Genomic DNA, 22,369 nt, shown 5'->3' with positions numbered 1-22,369 from the left:
TGAGAGTCAAGGTACAAATGTCTACATGTCTATCCTCTAATGAAGTAACCAGCTCATAAATACACCATCCATTGTTTTTGAGTGTGTTTTTGTTTGTTCTCCTCACTCTGCCTCCCATTTTCGGTTTCACTTTGCCATCTCCTTTATTCCTGTTTACTGAGATCACCTCCAAAATAAATTTATCTTTATCTAAGAGTCTATCAACATATCTGGGGGTATTTGCATTAGGGCAACCCAAATTAGGGCAGAGTACCAAGCATATGAAAAAAAATAGCATGTGCAAAGACCCTTCCTTGTGAAAGAGAAAGACATTGCAGCAAGGGTAGTATAGAGAGGAATATTTAGAGATGAAGCATGATTTAAAAGGTTCATGTGTACTGCAATACTGTAATAAGGATGTTTTCACTCTATTCTTTATTTAATAGAGACCATATAAGTTTTTATGCAGATGGAGGAATGATGTGATCTGTGTTTTAGAGCAATCAAAGGAGACATGAGAGGCAGGGAGACTAGTTGGGATGCTATTGCAAGAGTTCAGTCATGAAACAGTAAAGAAGTCAATCAAGGTAATGACAGAGGAACCAGGACTGAAGTGATAGAGGCAGGTCATACAACACTATTTCATACTGGATAGAATTTACTGACTGCATAGTTATAAAAGGTGGAAAGAGAGAGCTGGTAGTGATTCCATGGTTTTTGCTTGGATAACTAGGTGGTTCTGATTAAGTGAGGGAGGAAATGCTCAATAGAATAATATGATTGTCTAATGTTATTAGAGACTGTTTAGTTCTGTGTTTCTTAAACATTAATGTGTATGTAAATTACCCCAGGATCTTGTTAAAGTGTGAATTTAGCAGTTGTAGACTGGGACCTGTACTTCAAACAGACCCCTAGATAAATGGATGCTGCTGGTCTGTAGACCACACACATACAAGTTAAAGACCCTGGCTCTGATTTTCAAATCCAGTATTGGCTTGGGCATTTGTTTAGAACCTCCAGCCCTCTTGATGCTTTTTTTTTTTCATTCTAGTTCTAATCTGAAAGCATCTTTGGTTTATTTCCCCATAGCCCGATCTTCCAATTACTGTGCTAGTCCTTCCCATAATACCTTTTTCAGTAGTGCATATCTCTTTTTTTATTTTTGCTGCCAATATTCCAATCATCTTTGTCCTGGTAGCCCTATCCTAACCCTACCTACCTCTGAAAATTAGTTTATATTAACTAATGGATTCTCTTTATTGCCTATGCCGGTTTGGGAACTTTCTATCCTTTTCCCAGTTTTATGTCCTTGGCACTCCTCATGGCTCTGCAACTCATTTCTTAAGTTCACAGTTTCGTTCAATGTTAGTGCGTTGGTATAAGCTCCTTAATATAGTCTTCCTCATTATGTTACATGTTTACTTTTGCCTTAACTTCTCTGACCTCTCTTTATTGACAGAGAGAATTGAAAAGATATATGAAATCTCCGATTTAAAGAATAATTAAAACATGCCTGTCCCACTGGTTAGAAGACTTTTACGTCCTGAAGTCTTTTGCTCATACGCTTAAAAGGATTGGGTCAATCATAGGAAGCCTAGAGCACTAAATAACTAATGAAAGGTAGCACACTTTTACATTTGTTCCTTCTCTTTTGCTATACTAACTCAACAGGACTATATATGTGTATGGGCAATGAGTTTGACTTCTCACGAGAAACAAAAAAATCATGCGTTTTATCCAGTACCAGCTTAATATAAATACTATCTTCGTGTTCCTTTGCTTAAAATGTTGTGGGGTTTTCTTCAACATCTGGTTCAGTGGCTCTTAACTGGGAGCAGTATCCCTTACCCAAGGAATGTTTAAAAAACTGTATGTGCAAAGAGATTGGGTTGTGACAATGACTGGTATGGGGGATGTCACTGACATCTAGAGGAGAAATTCAGGGATGTTAATTATCCTGCAATGAGTGTGGTGATCCTGTCCATACTTGTATTTGTTCCTTGTTGAGAAATACAGATAGAATATTATTGCATGGTATGTAAATTTGTACTATGTAAACTTGAAGAAGAAAAAGCACTATGTCCGTAAATTATCTATTTAGAAGAATAATGTAAAATAATAAAAACAACTGATCAAACAAAAAAAAAATTAAACAAAAATCTTCCAAGCAGACAGACGTCAGAATGGTATATTATGTTACCACTCTTTCCATATTTGTTGGAAAGAGAAAATTTTAGCTATATTTGTCAGGATACAGCTTAAATTATGTGAACTATAGCTTGTGAGATTTCTTAGGATTACATCTCTTACATCTCTTCTGTCCGCTTTTAAAATACATAGTCGGAATTAATAACAATGACCTGCTCTATCTGATCCATAAATATTTATTTATTTATTTATTTATTTAGATAGAGTCTCACTGTGTCACCCAGGCTGGAGTGCAGTGGTGCCATCTCAGTTCATTGCAACCTCTGCCTCCCTGGTTCAAGTGATTCTCCCACCTCAGCCTCCCAAGTAGCTGGGAAGGCACATGCCACCATTCCTGGATCGTTTTTGTATTTTTAGTAGAGATGGGGTTTCACATGTTGGCCAGATGGGTCTCAAACTCCTCACCTCAGCGTCCCAAAGTGCTGGGATAACAGGCATGAGCCACTGCGCCCAGTCCATAAATCTTTTTTCTTCAGATATTTGATATACAACATTACGTGCTGCAGAGAGAAGACAGATAATTAAATTGGGTTCCTAGAAAACTGAAATTGTTACCGCTGTGTGATATTTGAAGAACTTAATTGGTAATGTTATAGATCTTTAGATGTTGAGAATTCCTGAGAAGGTAAATATTTGAATAACAATTCCCCAAAAGGAGACTTCAAAAATCTTCTCCTTTTGGTTCTACCACTGCCCGGGGGTCTAATGGCTTAATACAATTTGAGGGTCATTCTGGTTAAGGTGAGGCTTGAATTACAAGGAGACTGAAGATAGTCTATGAAGCACTCATTCTGAGATTTAGGGTGGAGATATGTTTCCAGTATCGGAATGTCAAAAACAAACTGTAATTCTGCAAGTCAAACCATTTTTCTTCTCTACATTGATCTAAGGATTCACAACTTTAATGAGGATGACTGTAGTAAAAACAGTCAAGTCCACTGCATCTTCTCAATAACGTTTGTATAACTTAGTGTAGAGTTTGTGCAGGGTGGAGGCATGAGGAGATACATGCAAAGAAGGGAGTAGTTTATTATAAGAAAACAAACACTGGATGTGGAGTAAGGTAAACTTAAATTAAAATCCTGGCTCTGCTTCTCCTGAGTGATATGATTTATACAAGTTATTTAATATTTCTCAATACATGCTTTCTTAGCTGCAAAACAGGGACACTAATGCTTGATCTGATCCATCACAGAGCTTGTTAGAAATATTTAAATCAGGCAGACTGTGTGAAAGCAGCTAAGAGGTCACTTTCTGCATAGTAGGCGCTCATTATAATTGTTAATTCTGAATAACATGCCACATTTTAAAAAGGGTTTAGAAAGCCTGAGTTTTATTTTGAATTGAATATTTGGCATGTTGGGAATTTCTGTCTGTCTGATTGCTATTAAATTTAGAAGCAGGTAATTGCAGTCAGAGAGCCAAAGGTCTTTGGGGCACAGGTATTGTCCTTCTATGGCCTACAAACAATGTTAGTACTCAGTCGTTGCCAATGTATTCCTCACGGTGGTGTTAAGTCTATCACACTAGATGGATTTCAATGAAATATGGTTCTTTCCAAGAGGTCACAGCAATATCTCATTGTCTTGCATCAAACAAAGTCACGAGACTAACTGGAAATACAGGCGCTGGGTATTTGATCATGATGTAATGTTTGGAAATATAATCCCTAAGCCTCCCGTCCTTACACCAGTATTTTCAAATAAGATAATCAGGATTATTTAAAGTTTGGGGTCTGGTTCTTCTTAGATGACCCCAATAATGGGGCATTCATGGATACTTCTTGGAGTGGTAGTTCCTATTATTTTTACCTACCAAACTTAAACATTTATTAATTTTTTCTTTCTAATAATCAGAGATGGATCCACTAAGTATAGTCTAAGTAAAGTATTATACTAACCCTGCTTTTAGGGGGCAAAGCAGGAGGTTTGCAAACCATATAGTAAGCATGAACCACCTAGAGCTTTATCATTTGTATTAGGTAAACAAAATAATTATTGTTTTTGAAGCATTTCATTGCTTATAAGTCATTTCTTATACTTTATCTTCTATGAGAAAATTATAATTCCTATTATTTCTATTTTGTAAACAAAGAAACTAGGGCTCAGAACATTAAAGTGAATAAGCCAATATCCTTAACTGTCTCACCCACCTTCTCATTTCAAGGTCTTAACACATGCTGTTTTCTCTCCCTGGAATTTGCTCCTGTTCTTTAATCCCCTACCGATGTTCCTTTTTGCATAATTACCACCTTCTTAGCCTTCAGATTTCTACTTAAATCTCACAGCCTCAGGAAGTCGTCATTTTCTACATATCCTTACAATTTTACCTCTGCCATTCTTACACATGCATATACTAATTTTCCTCCAAATATACATTCATATAACACTAATCCTTCAAATACACATTCATACAATACTTTTCCTTCAGAATATAATTATGCACGTCGTTACATCATTATTGGAATGTGTGTTCACCTTTCAATCATAAACTTCATGAGTTCAAGTGTTCCATATGTCTTACTATCTGCTGTAGCTCAGGGCCCAAATTAGTGTGCAGCCCATAACAGATGCTGAAAATGTATTTGCTGCATAAATGAAGGGAACTTCAAACCATATAATCTATGTGGATTCTTGTTCTATAAATGAATGAGAACCTTAATGGCATTTCCCATTCAGATCCTAAGAGAACAGCAATACCTGGAGTAGGCTAGTTTCCATTCTTCACTTCATCATCATTTAGGAAAGATTATTAATGCATCTTACGTTTTAGAAAAACAATTTCTCAGATATTACCTCCTTATAAATGTGCCTAAAATACCAAGAAGAATCCAGGAAACTAACTACTACTCACTTTTTTTAGAGGAGGAAACTTCAGAATATTTATGTTTAAGGTGTGTGTGTGTGTGTGTGTGTGTGTGTGAGAGAGAGAGAGAGAGAGAGAGAGAGAGAGAGAGAGAAACTTCCTAAAGCAAGGCAACATGTCTTACAGATAATATATTCATTTTCTTTGTGGGTCAACTTGTTCTCTTTATATAAGTCATTAAGATTTAATTAACATGAGCCTACAATATGTCAAAATAATATTTTAACACATTTCTGTTTGAACATGGGTACAGGATTAATTTTTTTCTTCAGGGATCAGGAAAAGCTGGTAAAAGTTCAACAACTGGGACCGGGTCTACATGTTGTTCCCAAATATTCATTATCAGCTACTTTCTCAATAAAACAACGTCATGTTAGCTGATCAGATGGCCACCAAATATTAATATTATATTTTTATTATACCTATATGTGCCAATGTAAGTAAGTTATGATACAATGGAATCTAGGTAGCTCTGGAAAGAGCCTTCAAAGTGAACATGAGTTTCTTTTCTCTTTCCAGTTCTTATGGTTGGAGCTTGAGCAACCACATTGATCCACAGGACAAGAAGGCATTTATATATTCACAATAGCATGATCACGAGTGAGAAGAAACTAAGACTTCTGATACTCATGGACCCATCTCATCAGACCTATAGCCTCTTCATTTTCTTTTTTAAAATGTATTATCTAGATTTTTTTTTTTTACACGTGAAGAAAAGAAGTGTCAATCTTGTTTAAGCCCTTTTTTTTTCACTTGCTGTTGAATCTAAATCTAATGATAGAATAGTCAACTATGAAATAAAGATCAAGGCAGCCCACCATTGCCTTGAATATTCTGTAATCACTAAGACTAGCAACTCTTGGAATTGTTACTGGCTGCTGTTAACTTTTAAAATTCTACCAGGTCTTCCCAAGATACGCGTTTGATATAGAAATATCAGAAAATGATAACATTTATTTTTTCTAGAATATATGGGGTATGGAAGCTTTCAGGGCTCTGAACATACCACTAAATAAGGCACCTTAACAACTGAGAACTCTTCAAAAGCAAGAAGATCACTCTTACCTTCTCCCACCTTACTCCCCTGAAGCATAGTCATAAAGAAATGCTCTTACTTCCCCTGAAAGTAGATCAGAAGACCCTTATTCCATAGGGGTTCTTTCCTGACACCCCGAGGCCAAGAAGAATCTGAGGAAACAGGACTTGCTAAATGTCCCTCATTTTATCACTATTAAATCATATCCCCATTTTGCTCAGTCGCAATCTACATGACTGGCCACAAAAATACACAGTTTTCCTTGGGTCTTCAGGTCTCCATTTCTGAAGTCTCTCATGCCACATAAATCTTCACTTAAATACATTTGTTATGCTTTTCTCTTACAAATCTGTCTTTTATTATAGGAGTGTGATCCAGGAACCTTGACATAGGTGAGAAGATACTACTTTTTTCTCCTACAGAGCCCTAGCTGGAGGTGAGTCTATAAAAGCAGTTTGGGGTCAGGCAGTGCCTTTTAAGCCATGCTAAGGAATTTGGAACTCTCCATCATAAATAGACCTGTAATAAGAATTAGACATCTCTTATATAATGGTGGAGGATTTCAGTGAGGTTGTAAAAATATCTTTCTGGTTCTGGCATACGCTCTCTTACATCATTCAGCGCAAAGGAAAATGTCTTTATTCTTTCTTGAAATGCAGACATTCTGCAATTGTGCTTGCCTGCTAAAAGCTGACATGAGAGTTAATTGTTATTTATATTGATAGCAGTCCAAAAATCAATCTAATCCCACTTCCTCTGCTCCTGAGTGGCTACTGAAAATGTGACACACAGGAAAAGTCTAATTTAAGAGAGGCACCTGTCAGAATATCAAGCGTCTAGCCCTAAGGATATCATCGACTCTAGAGAATTTAGTCTCCTGATGTAATGTGTCTAACTTGTCTCATTCGCTGACTATGTTGACATGTAATGCATGGCAGAAGAATAGAAAGGGAAGGAAGTTGCAGAAATTCTTATGACTTATTGACAGTATGTTCAGTGCTGTACAAAACCAGGAGGAAAGGGATTTTTTTTTTTTTCAACAGGCATTGAGAACCGTTAACAATCACAAAAGGAAAGAATATATTTGGTTCATTATGTTCTTTTAGCTGATTATTCAAAGATGTGCAACCAATCTCCTTCTTGCAAAAATAAATAATCCCTAGGGACCTCATCTAAAGGGAAAATGGCCCTTTAAATAGCAGAAATACACTGGGTTGCTTAGTTGTTATGATAAAATATCTCTGTTTTCCTCCTTGTCCACAGAGCTGAGAGTCACACATGTAGCAAGAGACTGAAGTTAGCAGTAAGATGCTATTGATGGTGGAGACCTTCTAAAACATGGAAGAATAAATTGGCTCTATCTAGCTATCTACCTGGAATATTCCTGGAGAGGAGGATGCTTCTCTAGAGATATCTGTGGTTCCTATTGACTGAACTGAACTATTGTTGCAGCTCCATTTTACATACCGGACTTTCCGGTTCCTAGTCTACTTGTCCCCTTGAATAAGAATTTCTGTTTTTCTTGCTTGGTAATTACTTACAAGATACTGTGATAGACAAAGGAAAAGAAAGTAAGTTTTGTTTTTTTTTAGTTTCTTTCTGTATCACAGAATCTGTGGTGACTCTTCTATACTAAATTAACAAGGAATTCTTAGTTCCTCATGTCTAAGACCTTGAATTTGGTCATGAATGCTGTCTTTCAAATCTAGCTCTTGAATGTAAGTCTTTTAAATTGGTTTATAATCTTGAGCTTTCCCAACATTACTGAGAGACTCAATTCTCAATCATTCCAATTTCAATTGCTTCAGTTTCTACTTAGCACCATTGCCTTGACTATTCCATAATTCTTAGGAGTGGCAACTCCTGGAATTGTTACTGGCTGCTGTTAACTTTTAAAAGAAACCTGGCCTTCCCAAGATATGGGTCTGCTATTATTGCTAGATCATAGTGCCAGGTGACACTAAGTATGTGGTCTCTTCCCAAGTCATATACTATCATGTCAAAATCTAGAGATAACGTTAGTGAATAGCAGGGGCAATATTGCAACTGAGGATTGAGAGAGTCTAAGAAGCAAAGATAGAGATAGGGACTTCCCAAAGGCCAGAAATAAGTAAAAATCAGAAAACAAGAACTCTAGAAATAGTTTAAGACAAGTTGAGAACAAAACAAAGTAATAGGAGCTGTTAGATTAGAAAGCAACGCTGTTTGTCAAAAGCCAAGTGAACTATAAAAAGAGATAAACAGAAAGGCATAGGCAGCAATATGACCTTAAAAACAGTCAAGTTCTGTTTTGCCAGAAAATCACCTATATAGATTCTAGTCGACTAAAGCCAATGGCAGAGCTTGTAAGAGGGGCTAGTTAAACTCTAGTTAGGGGCTAATAAATTCTTTAATAGATTTGCCTAGTGTAGTACAGGATTAAAGCTAAAGAAGTCAAATTCTGAGAACAAAAAAATCGCAGACTTCCCTTTGATGAGACTCTTTATTTACAGGAATGACTCCATACCAGCACTATTCTTCACACAGGAGCATCAAAGATAGTTAAGTAACAGGGCCTGAAATGTAGGAGCTAATGATCTAATTGTGGGAAAGGTCTTGTTAGAAATTAGCAACACATTTCTGTGACCACAATTTAAATTTACTAATATTCTTCAGTAGTTAGTATAGGGGATGGGTTTTTGATACCTGAATGGAGAAGAAAGTAATGTTAGTGAGAACCAATGAAGATTTGAATTAAGGTGTGCCAGATTGGGGGTGTAAGCATGTTTCCCATTTGAGAAGCATTATGAGATTCATTTTTTTAATGGAAGGAAAAAAGAAGGAATGACAACCATGTTTTGGCATCTGGAAATGGCTGAAAGTATTATCTGAAAAGGAGACTAACAAAGAGGGAGATTTTCCTTTGTGTCAGAATGGGTTGGGGTAGCAGTTCTGAGCAGCTGAAGTTTATAGTCACTCAATTACCTGTCATCTTTATGTAGTTGTCAGGAAGGTAGACTTGTCAATCATGTGGTCAGTAGAACAACTGAGGCTGAAAAAAATACCTACTTTCTTTTTTGCCTTTTTTTTTTTTTTTTTTTTTTTTTTGAGACCGAGTCTTGATCTGTCGCCCGGGCTGGAGTGCAGTGGCCGGATCTCAGCTCACTGCAAGCTCCGCCTCCCGGGTTTACGCCATTCTCCTGCCTCAGCCTCCTGAGTAGCTGGGACTACAGGCGCCCGCCACCTCGCCCGGCTAATTTTTTTTTTTTTTTTGTATTTTTTAGTAGAGATGGGGTTTCACTGGGTTAGCCAGGATGGTCTCGATCTCCTGACCTCGTGATCCGCCCATCTCGGCCTCCCAAAGTGCTGGGATTACAAGCTTGAGCCACCGCGCCCGGCCTCTTTTTTGCGTTTTTAACATAAGGAAACTGATTCATCTATTAATGTATTTCTTTCTAAGCCTCACACAGATTGAGCTCAAAGAAATAGCAACCCAAAAAAATCCTACTCCTCTGCAAGCAGAATAATCTGATATTGATTTAAAAAAAATTAGTGCCCAAAAAGAGAATAACTTCTTTTATAAATCATTACAAGAGTAGTTTGTGATCACATCTGTATAAGTGGAATAAAACAAAAAATGATCACAAGTATCCAGATAAATGTTCTAAAAATTTGTTTAATTACCTGCATAATTTAAGAGTTCACTATTTTAAATATGTTTGATTGTCCCCAACTAAGTGTTATAGTTGCATCAAAAAAAGATTAAGTATCAGAAAATCTGAGTTTCAATCTGGTATCTTCTATCTAATAACAATTACTATTCAATCAATTCCACACTCTATATTATTCAATTCCAATAGAACTAATTTACTTACCTAGAAAATTTAAAACATATATATATTAGAACAGAACACACAGTGCTATAGTGTATCTTATATCTTTTTTTTTTTTTTTTTTTTTGAGACAGAGTCTCGCTCTGTCGCCCAGGCTGGGAGTGCAGTGGCGGATCTCAGCTCACTGCAAGCTCCATACTCCAGGTTCGCCATTCTCTGCCTCAGCCTCGAGTAGCTGGGCTACAGGCATTACCACCTGTAGCTAGTTTTTGTATTTTTTTTTTTTTTTTTTTTTAGTAGAGACGGAGTTTCACCGTGTTAGCCAGGATGGTCTCGATCTCCTGACCTTGTGATCCGCCCGTCTCGGCCTCCCAAAGTGCTGGGATTACAGTAGTGTATCTTATATCTTAAGCACTATTCTAAACGTTTCAAACATACACAATCATGACTTCAACCTACTGAGGCAGCAACTCCTCCTATCCCTGTCTTAAAGATGAGAAAATTAAGGCATAAATACTAGACAAAGTTATAAAGTTATTAAGTGGTAAGTTTGGAAAAGTAACCCCACAGAGTAGTTGCCAGCAGAATTGCAAAATCCTTTTATTCTGTGGGAGAGTGTACACTTCTTGAAGGCAGGGATACATTATATTTTGGTTGTTTCTTTATAGCACTCCAGATTCTTGTACAATATGTTTTTTACAGATTCAGTGGTGATAATGATTACTGGAAGAATAAATGAAGATCAGATTTCCAAAATACTAGATTAGTCTATTACCAGTCCTTCTCTTATTTAAAAGTTTGCTTATTTTCTGAATATAAAATAATATGAGACTATTTTGGACTATACAAATAACAAAGACAATCCAATTTAAAGAGAAAATGAGAATGATGCCCCCTATTTAGTCTCATCTATAACAGTTAGAGAAACTTCCAAATTTCAGTAGCTTAACACAAGCCAAGATTATTTCTCACTCAGATGAAGTCAAAGTGGGCGTTGCTGATTAGTGAAGTGACATCTACTTTATTGGTGATAACTGGTCTCATGTCCCTGCCTAGATTCAGGATGAGAGAGGCGCACAGATCTTTGTTGGACAGCTGTACATCTGCATAGTTTCTTAAGGCTGAGATCTTACTGCATATTTTATTACTGTTGTATCATCAGCAGAGACTTACTCTTCTCAAGATATGTCTACATGAACCATAGCACCCATATACTTTTTATTCCAGAGCAGCAAACATTTTTTTAAAGTACCTAGGATGTGCTTAGTACTATACTCAGCACAGTGAGGAATATGTAATACACAGGATATGGACTCTTAATGAATACCATTATAGTATCATCAATGAGTGAAAGAGTAAAATAGTTAGACTAAGATGAATGCAATCAATTCCATGCTCTATAATCAGAGCAAAATTCTCCAAGTACGTTACTAAGGAAGGCATGTGGTAGAACTTGAAACATTAGAATAGACTGTAGGTAGGCTATAGAAAGGGGAAAGAAATTTCAACATATAGAGGATACAGAAAAATTACGCATCATAGTGTAGCTCTTTCAAAAATCACCACTGTTAATCATAAGCCAAATATTATAGGATATTTTCACATATAACACTTTTTATAAATGACAGAAGGCTTTTAGCCAACTGGTGATAAAACTGAATTAATTAAAATTTACAAGATCTCTCAGAGTGTTCCAAACACCGTACTTTACTCTTCTGTTTTGAAAAAGATTGGTATAATTGGCACAATTTCATCATTTTATCCCATGAGTATAAAGAAATGCCTTCCTAAGAATGTTTTTCTCTGGCGCAGTATTTATTTCAGCTTTTTTATTTTTTTATTTTTGTATCCATTTAGTTTAACATTTGGAAAGAACTTGATGTTATCAAAGAAAACTGTAGCACAAATCACAACTGTCAACTCAAATAATTTTAAGCTTTAGCAGACTAAGATGGATGACTTCATCATTGAATAAATCATTACTAATCATAATTTGTGTTTGTACTTGGACTATGCAGTTGAGACTGGCGGCACTACAGCCTGCCCAGAACTAATTGCTATAAATGTGCCAGATGTTGTAAAAATCTGGACACATTTGTGATAAAGCCGAATGGTGCAAATTTGGTATGAAGCTAGAAGTGCATGATTTAAGGGTGTAATCTATATTTCTGACATTACAGGTCAAAGATATATAGTAAGTATAGAGAGCCTTTATTAATATTGTAAAAGGTTATTTCCCTCTGCACTAAAAATCATTTTTTTCCTTTTATGTCTTGATCCTAATAGATCTGGGCTTGGCTGTAAATTTCTATGCTCCCACAATGGGCACTGGTCTGTAGAAAAACAAGAAACTGAAGTTTAAATTAGAACACTGTTTTTCTTATTTCAGACATTAACGGAGATATCTGCCTTGCTACACACAAAAGTGCATAAAATAGAATGTTTCAATTTGTTAAAAGTCCTAAGATTATTAAGACAGAAATAATATGTTAGCAGGAAAAAAATATGCTTTGGAACTTTCTGATTTACTTAGAATTAAGCTTCCTATCCCCACATTAAATAACAAGCAAACATTACTTAGAGATTATGGGTATCAATATGTCCACTTTCTATGCATTGTTATGGTAATAAAGCCTCTTAGTCAAAGAAAATATGAAGCCATAAAACTTAATGCTCTATTTGAGGAACAATTACAGCAAATTATAAGCAACTGGGTTGTAAAAAACTGTGATGAATAAAATTTTAAAGTATAATAATATACTATAAGCATTTATATAGCCGATACTATCCATTTATTTTAAGTGTCAGTCTTCTAAAGATAATTATCAAAAAAAGTAGGATTCATGAAATAATTATCGTGTTGATTACTTAGAAGGATAGGCTTCAAATAAATTTGTGATGAAGGATTTTTAATAGAGTTCTGGTATAAAATATTATATTTTCTATTCCATTTCAGTTAATGCAACAGAGAATCCGTCGCATGCTTCAAAGTAACTCTGTGTGTGTGTGTGTGTATTTAATTATTTTTGCAATGCAAATATATATTTACTATTAAGCAGTTTTGACTAAATATTATTAAGTTTAACACACGTTTAAGCATTTTCCTCATGTTTTCTAAATTAAAATCAATACGTTTTGAAATCTACTAAATCATTAAATTCACATATATATGAGCTTTTAAGTATAATAAAATTCATCCCAATACGTGCTTTCCAATGTGCATTTTCATCAAACCATCAAAAACTGAAAGCAACAGGTCACAAACCATACATTTATATTGTAAGTGAATTAAATGATGTGTAATAAATAATTATTGATATAATCTCTTTATTCAAACTATGTTCTCAACCTGCTTAAGATCTCTTTGGTAATTTGAGTAATATTAATATTTAATTAACATTTAATTATATTATTTCTATTTTTGATGAAAATAATATTAATAACCCAATTCACATGATTATCATTGCACATTTTAAGCATATATGATACATTTATAATCTGCTTTCATATCTAATACGTTGTTTCCCCATTTATTCTTTTAAAAAATACATTTTCTCTTTCCATCTATTCACACATATTATTTTGGATGCTTTGCAATTAATACTGAGATATGTTTGTATGTTACTGTTTTACTTTATAACTTTTCAGCACTGCTACACGAAAACCTCTTTACAGTGAGAGAAAATTTAGAATAACTTAAATAAATGTACAGTGAGTCATTCTAAACCTCCAGAGGATTCTGTAGGGTCTGTAATATTCTGTATACATCCTTATTGATTGCACGACTGCATGAAGAGATTGCAACAGCATGGCATAGACATGAAACTGAGTGCCTGCCTTATCCCTTTTATACTTCGCTGATATGTAACCATGCCCATAGCAATTGCTAAAATGGTAGACCTGATATGTTTTTACAACTCGCCTCACTGGAAAGCACTGATTGGCTCAGAGATAGGCACCTGTGAACCTTATAGTCTAAATATTGAGTTAATTGATTTTCACTTAAAAGTTAAAATAAGAGAACTAGTGTCTGTATTTAGGCAGTGATATCTATTGAGATGGGATAAGATTCAGGGCCTTGGGAACCCACTTTGGTTTTCTGTTCCTGCATTAGTTTGCTAAGGCAATGTTGGTGAAGAAACTATTCATAAGCAGATTAAATTTTTATTCTGGGATCAGACCTTCACACACAGAGAATAAGCTTACACACCCACACATGCAGGCAAAAACAAAACAAAACAAAAACGGAGTATGTAGTCTTTATAACTGAGCACTGGGAAAGTGCTGCAACTGTTATATTTCATATTTAAGTTTCAACCTCCAGGATGTATATTTTCCTTTCTGTTTGTTTGTTTAGGATGTCTGAAGGACTGAATCGTTGCATCCTTCAATCACTGTTATTTTATTATAAGCTACTTTCAATAGGTTTCTTATAAAATGAATTCTATATACTTCACACAGCAACATCAAAATTCTTTTGAAAGCCTTGATTGAAAACCACAATCATTTCATAGTTAAAACAGAATTTTTCTAGTATTATTTTTTAATAACCAGACTCTCTACTGTTTTCCTAGAAAAAGCAAGAAAATTTATATAATTAATCTGGGCTGGTTACATCATTTTTAGAAAAAAAGATGAAAAGTCTAACAGAATGAAGCCTGTAGCAATAGGGGGATATTCTAAAGGGCTGCTGAGTTTTTTTCCTCCCGTTTAAGCTTATTTCAGTGTGGCGGGTGGGAAGGGTGGGTACTGAACCATCTAGAATAAAGGTAATTGGTGAACAAGAGCCCAGTTACTCTGAAGAGTGATTCCGTGCCCAGCCAGTAAAATCTTCTTACATTGAGCTCTCTTGTACTATTTTCATTAGAAAGAGCCTATGACCAAAGAGCCACCAAATTAAATGAAAATAAACTGAAAACCTAAACAAAGTATATCCAATGTCCTATTCTGTCTCTTCAGAAAAAGGAATCTTTCTGGGTTTTGGTTTCTTTGTCACATCTTCTAAATTCTCCCTGTACACATGTCCTTTCCTAAGACAATCCTATACCCATTTTACTGGGCAGAGACCAGTGTGCTAATTGTGTGCCAAGTCACACATTACTAGCTTGCAAGGCTAAGAAGGTTTCACGCACGGTTGGCATGTTAGAATCTCTTTTCTCTTTCCAGGCACTCTGAGTGATACAGATGGCCAGTACATTTTCTTACATGAGAAGAGACCAAGCCAGACTGGGCATTTCAGTCTCCATGTCTTCTGTAAAATGAGGGAAATCAATTACCTAATAGGGTTCTCTGAAGATTGAATAGGAATATAAAAGTAAATAAAGTACTTACCAAGTAAAAGTAAATATTCAATTGATGCTTACTTAGTAAGCATTCAATTAATGGTTGCTCTTGTCATTTTAATATTGTACTTGACACATATCATCTGGGTCAATAAAGCACAACTAAGACAAATACAGAAAGACATTTAATTAGCAATACCTGAGTCAAATCATAATTTAATCTTAATCTACTTCTTCCAGGTATCTTCAATAGCTAGTTAATCATTTGGTTATTCAATTGTCTTCAAGCTCTGAGATTTCAGATTTTCAGCTTCTGGTGGAACAATGAATGAACTTTTGCTCCCACGTAATGCTACCTCCTTAATGGTGGTCAAAGCCTGTCAGTTTATTATATGTTTCAGCCCGCAAGTCAGAATGCTTTAGTTTTTTGCGGGACCTACCCCGGAAACTACCAGAAATTTCCAGTAGTTCTCCATTATTATATCTACAGAGACCTCTACCTTCAAGATCTCATATTATAGGGACTTGTTTCTTCCATTTACAGTACTTATTTAATTTTCTGTTGCTGAGAGGTAGAAATGATAAAGAGAAATAAATATAGTGAATCTGAGATGTGCTCAGATATCCTAAGATGACAATAACACAGTAAGACCAGTTCTCTATCAATCTATCATTATGACATTACATCACTCATTAGTTATTAACCTGAAGAGACATACTTTTAAATCTTAAAGATCACAGTGGAGGAATAGACACTATTTTGATATCATTACTTTTAAAAAAAATTCTGGCCCTTCTTTTGATTGTCATTTATAATGGACCTAGATTACAATAGCTAAGGTTAATGAGACAATTAACTTTATACACAATACGAATCACGAAGACTGTTTTACTGTAATTAACCATAGTGACTTCTAGCAGAGTTCTTTGTATGCATAAATATATATATTTTTTCGGGAGTACTCAAGGCTTCAGGGAATTATTCTGAAAGTTTCAAAAGCATATCAAAAAGCCAGACATAGAAGTATTTAATTAAATTTTGCCATGGGAGATGAAATGAGGAGGAATCATGTGAAATGCAAGACTGTGGTAGTCAGCAGTATATCAGTTTCCGAATAGACAAATACAGGCATTCACATGAGAGCTTTAAGTGTTTATCTAGAGCCTCCATTTGACCTTTCCTTAAGTCTGCTTTTCAAATGTGCTGGTTTACTGACTGATGTATTCAAAATGCTTCTTTTCTGCTGACAGTGTCCAATTTTGTTGTTTGATGAGGGTGCTGCTCAAGAAATTTGCAAAGACATGACCAGTAGCTCGTGTACAAAAATGGATTTCAGAAATTGAAGAACTGTAATGTTTCTTGTGTTTTCTTTCCTCACGGGGAAGCTTGTCAGTACCTCATGCAAATGAATTTCATAATTTTAAGGACTCAGACTTTTAAAGGTATACCCACCCTTGAGATTTCACTTGCTTTGGTGGGGCTTTCTCGTCTTACATATGCCTGCGACTTTAAGTGACTCCTTTAGGTAGTCAGAGAGGGTAATGAGCCACTTTGGCAGAGGATAAAGCAAGCAACTGCCGGCTAAAGTAACAAGTTATTTCTTTCATCTTTAAACACATCTCTCGATGCTCTTATTTTTATTGTGCTTTCTGTCAGTGTTGAGTGAAGTAGTAATTAATTTGCTTTCCTGCTATTGTATAAAATTCTCTATTTCATTTAACTTTTAAAATCATTTCAATGCTTTCTTCTTTTTTTCCCCAAAATGTCACAATGACATCTCTCTGTACACTGGTGTCCTAATTAGTTTATCGCTTGACATAATTTTAATTAGCTTTATGATATTTCTGGATGACTTTTCTTCATTGACAATTCTACTGTGCTTTAAAGACAATTGGGATATTTATGTTATAACCCCATTTACTTTTAAAAATCTTCCTAACATCTATCACCAAAAAAAGAGAGAATGTTTTCCTTTTCACTAACAGGAATCTGAAGTTACAGTAAAACAAGCAATAGATTTCTCCCCTGATCAGCCCCTTTTTGACATGTGGCCCTGGACAACAGTTTAGCAGTGTCTGTGTAGAAAGGCAATCACTCAGCAATGCAGCCTCATTGCATTCTCCATCAGAACTGGGAATTCCCAGCAATGTCTGCCGACTGAAGCGATATATGGCCTAGGGGGAGCTGAGCTTGGTTTTTGTTGATGCCAGTGTATAGCCCTGTGAAGGTTTCCTTATATTATTTTACACTGCTTCTCTGCAGTAGTTTTTCTGTTCTTCTAAATTGGAAACATACTTCTCATTCCGTTCAGCAATTATTGAGTTTCCCTAGTGGTTTAGGTCTAGGAATTGCTTGTAAGATGGTGAACGTTTAATATACCTATAGCTTCATTCCCAAATTACCTGAAATATGTAAAGTAGTAGTTTGTGATTTTAAACGTGTTGTAGAAAACCCTTTACTCTCCTTTTCCAGCTTCTAAATTGCAATTTGAATCAGTTATTAAAAACCAACATGTAATCTCTAGATCCCACTTTTGCCTTTAAGTACAGAGTGGTTATGGGGGAAACATTGAAATCAGGAATATCCAGGCTGTCTCATCTGTAACTGGGATAAGTGTATTAACTTTGAAAAACTAGCAGGCATGTTTTATTTTATTTTTTAAGTTCAGGGTTACATGTGCAGGTTTGTTACCAAGGTAAATTTGTGTCATAGGGGTATGTTGTACAGATTATTTTGTCACCCAGGTACTAAGTCTAGTACCCATTAGTTATTTTTCCTGATCCTCTCCCTCCTCCCAACCTCCACCCTGTGATATGCCTCAGTGTCTATTGTTTCCTTCTATGTGTCCATGTATTCTCCTCATTTAGCTCCCACTTATAAGGGAGAACACGCAGTATTTTGTTTCTGTTCCTCCATTAGTTTGCTAAGGATAATGGCCTCCATCTCAAACTATGGTCCTGCAAAGGACATGATCTCATTCTTTTTTTATGGCTGAATAGTATTCTGTGGTTTATATGTACCACATTTTCTTTATCCTGTCTACCCTTGATGGACATTTAAGTTTATTCCATGTCTTTGCTAATGTGAATACTGCTGCAATGAACATAATGCGTTCATGTGTCTTTATGTCAGAACAATTTATATCCCTTTGGGTATATACTCAGTAATGGGATTGCTGGGTTGAATGTTATTTCTGTTTTTAGCTCTTTGAGGAATTGCCACACTGTCTTCCACAATGGTTGAACTAATTTACATTCCCACCAACAGTGTATAAGTGTTTGCTTCTCTCTACAACCTCGCTGGCATGTTATTTTTGACTTTTTTTTTTTTCTCACTGCAACCTCCCCCTCCTGGGTTCAAGCGATTCTCCCGCCTCAGCCTCCCAAGTAGCTGGGATTACAGGCGTGAGCCACCAAGCCCAGCTAATTTTTTGTATTTTTAGTAGAGATGGGGTTTCACTATGTTGTCCAGGCTGATCTCGAACTCCCGACCTCGTGATCTGCCCGCCTTGGCCTCCCAAAGTGCTGGGATTACAGGCGTGAGCCACCGCGCCCAGCCTTGACTTTTTAATAATAGCTATTCTGACTGGTGTGAGGTGGTATCTCACTGTGGTTTTGATTTGCATTTCTCTGATAATCAGTGATGTTGAGCTTTTTTTTTTTTTTAATATTCTTATTGGCCTCATCTATGTCTTCTTTTCAAAAGTGTCTGTTTATGTACTTTGCCCACTTTTAAATGTTTTTTTTCATACATTTGTTTAGGTTCCTTATAGATGCTGGATCTTATACCTTTGTCAGCTGCATAGTTTGCAAAAATTTTCTGCTATTCTGTAGGTTGTCTGTTTACCCTGTCATTAGTTTCTTTTGCTGTGCAGAAGCTTAGATCCCATTTGCCAATTTTTGCTTTTGTATAAATTGCTTTCAGCATCTTCACCATGAAATATTTTCCTGTTCCTTTGCCCAGAATGGTATTGCCTAGGTTGTCTTCCAGGGTTTTTATAGTTTTGCATTTTACATTTAAGTCTTTAGTCTACCTTGAGTTAATATCTAGCAGGTTCATCTGTAACTGGGATAAGTATATTCACTTTGAAAAACTAGCAGTTATATTTTTTAAAAGAAAAAAAACCCTCTCTATTATAATTTCTAATAATTTTTCTAATTTCTAAGTTGAAATTTCAAATCTTATTTGAGCCAAATGAAGAAACAGATTAAGGCATGTCATGGGATTCTCAAACTCTAGTCATTTAAAATAAAATTTTACATATATCATAAAGAAAGCAGGCCATGGTATAAAGCAGTGGCAATCTTCCCCACAACCAAATAAATTAGAAATAACAGATGTAACATTGTGTTTGGAGGAAATATGATATCCCTTTACAAAGAGTTACTAAATGATAAACTGATGTTTAAGAAAGCAGAGTCTGCGATTTGCCACATGAACCTTGATTCTATTGTCAGGCTTACCTTTTACTAACTGTGTGATTATAGCAAAATTAATTAATCTCTCTAAACCTCAATTTCATCATTTAAGCAAATGGTGCTAAGGTAGATGCTATGATCATGCCCATTACTGAACTGTTTAAAGCATGCAAAGCATTTAGCACAATGGCTTAACAAAGGATCCCTTATGGATTATATCATTACATTCTTAGTAGTATTAGTATGAGGGCATCTAGCTTTGGCTAAAGTTGGATTAGTATGAGATCTTATCAATCTGATTGTATACCATTTGTGTGAATTATTTTTTTTGGCCATTGTATTATCAAGGGTTACCTTTTGACTTACTGTCAGGGGGACTTTTTAAACATTTTTTGACTACTTTGATTGATTCAAGACCAAGACACATGGAAGAGTTCCTATAATTGTAACAGTCATTGAACAATGCCAGTCAATCAGTCATTCTTCTCATAAACATCTTAAACCTTAAAAGAGAAAATGTGAACTTTTTCTTTCAGGGTTCTTTGAAATTCATTTGACACCTCAAAAGCTAAGACAATTTGTCAACCCCCCCCCACCATTTCAAACATAAAATTAATGACTTTGCCCCCAAACTGATAAGAGCAGTGTTATTTAATGTCTTAGATGAAATAAGAGGGGGTAGCAATAGTTGTGGATTCTCCATTAATAAGAGGCTCCTAAGTGGCAAAGCTCTTAATACACCGCTTTACCTTGTCAAGAATTTTAATACCTCCAGCTGGAGTCCTGATGTGCCTCCAGGTAGATCTCACGTGTTCTCACATAATCAAAAGCACCTGGTGCCATAATGAGTGAGTGAGAGATTGGCACCCAGGAATTGCCCCCTGTGAAAATGTCCTCCAAAATCTGATTATTCTAACAGGCAGGAGCTCCCACTCCCTGATAATGACGTGAATGTCCCCAGCCTCATGCTGAAGGCAATCCTCTCCAAGGTCACTCAGCAGTGCTTCTTGTTTCTCATGTGTTTGTTGTTTTCTGTTGCTTTTAGCACAGGTCAATTATATCTACTTGGAATGCCACTGTCTCTGAGGTTGCCTAACAGACTGTTAAATTTCCTTTTGCAAAGCCATGGGTGAAACATACTGTAAATTTTCTCAAGTAAGTCATCTATTTGAAACCACATTTGAGTTATCTTTGTTTTGTTAACTCAAGGTAGGATAATGTAAGAAAAAATTATATATTATCTGGCTTCTTCCCCTTCCTCTTTTCCCCCATTTCTTAATTTTTCTTTTTTATTTGTTGAAATTATTAATAGGATTAAATGAGATATTACAAATAATCACATCTAGTGTGCAAAATACACTGAATGAATGAATAAAATGTCCTAGAAAAGCCCAAATACTGTTATATATTCTAATCCATTAATTCTCACTCTAAAGATTGTCCTCAGTTTTGCACAACACATTATTTTTTTTTCTTTCTTTTCCTTTCCTTCTATCTTTTTGTTTGTTTGTTTCTAGATAACTGCTTTTACAATTACAAAATAGCACATGCTTATGGCAGGGTGCCCAGAAAATTTCATTTCCTTGAGGACATCAGTGTATACAAAGTGGACTGTTCTTCCAGCGTTGCTAACAAATAAGAGCTCACAGATTTCTAAAATCATCCCACTCGTAAAGAAGTCCTTTGGCTTTCTTAATCTCTCCTTGACTTTAAACACAACTTTCATAGGTTTATATGGTTGTAGAGTAGAAAAAGCATATGCTTTATGCTATGAAAGAACTTGCATTTGAATTTCAACCATATCTGGTATTTATTACTTATGTAACCTTTAACATATTACTTAATGCTCCTTGAATCTTTTTTTTTCATTTAGACTATATAATCTATTCACCCCACAAGATTATTGTGATAACTTTGTATGTGTGCATGTGTACATATTTATGATTAATTCACAAGGGCAAACTGCTAGAGTTAGGGTCACAGCCTCTAGTTGAAAGCAGATATTTATCTGCTTAAAACATTTACATTCCATACGACATCCAGCTATTTCACAAAGGCAAAAAGTAGGGCTAAGAGGAAATGTGCTATTACTAGTTTTAGATCCATGTGTGTGAGTGTATATTTGCATGTGTGTGCATATTTCTCTATGTCAATACAATCTAGATGCATTCACTTCTAAATTCTTAGTTAAAAATACAAAGAATCAGGTTAAATTTTGTTAAATGATGAAGACTGTGTATTGAAGGAACGCATATTTCAAAAAAATACACCACTGAAGGGGGGAAATTTGGAATTGCCACATTTCTATACAAATAATTTTCACATTTCTAAACAAAATTTGTGAGAAATTTCTACGTTGTTTGTGCAAGAAAGGAAGATTGTTTAACTCTTTAAGATCAATGCCATAATTTTTTAGGGGAGCCAAACTACATATGGGTCTGGTTTACTTCAGTATCAGTAAAGATGCCAGATGTAGATATAGACTTTGTTTGACCTATGAAATTACTATGAAAGAATATCAGTCTGGAATTGTTGAAAGTTTGTTGGAGAATCAGCTTGAAATAGTAGACTTCAATAACATGGAAAGAAGAAAAAATAAAAACAGATTTAACAAATAGAAGAACTTGGGAATCTAAAGGCGTATATTACAATTAGCCAACACAAAGTATGTGAGCCATCATGCAATGATTCCACATGCACAAAACATTACATTCTATCTCAGCTCAAATGCTGCTTTACAACAATTCTCAACAAAGCCTTCCAGGAAG

At 35.5% G+C, this 22,369-nt stretch overlaps 1 long non-coding RNA gene across 1 annotated transcript in view; it reads right to left on the bottom strand.

Moving 5' to 3' along the window:
- LOC103880492 overlaps positions 1-2,630 on the bottom strand; it is a 445,167-nt gene extending 442,537 nt beyond the window's left edge. The window contains exon 1 of the long non-coding RNA XR_641568.4: positions 2,593-2,630. This is a non-coding gene — a long non-coding RNA (uncharacterized LOC103880492). The remainder of the gene's footprint in view (positions 1-2,592) is intronic.
- Between the last annotated feature and the right edge of the window lie 19,739 nt (positions 2,631-22,369).

The sequence above is a fragment of the Papio anubis genome, chromosome 18, assembly GCF_008728515.1.
Source record: "Papio anubis isolate 15944 chromosome 18, Panubis1.0, whole genome shotgun sequence".
Taxonomy (NCBI): domain Eukaryota; kingdom Metazoa; phylum Chordata; class Mammalia; order Primates; family Cercopithecidae; genus Papio; species Papio anubis.
The sequence above is the reverse complement of the archived record's forward strand: the minus strand, read 5'-3'. Positions and strand labels throughout refer to the sequence as shown.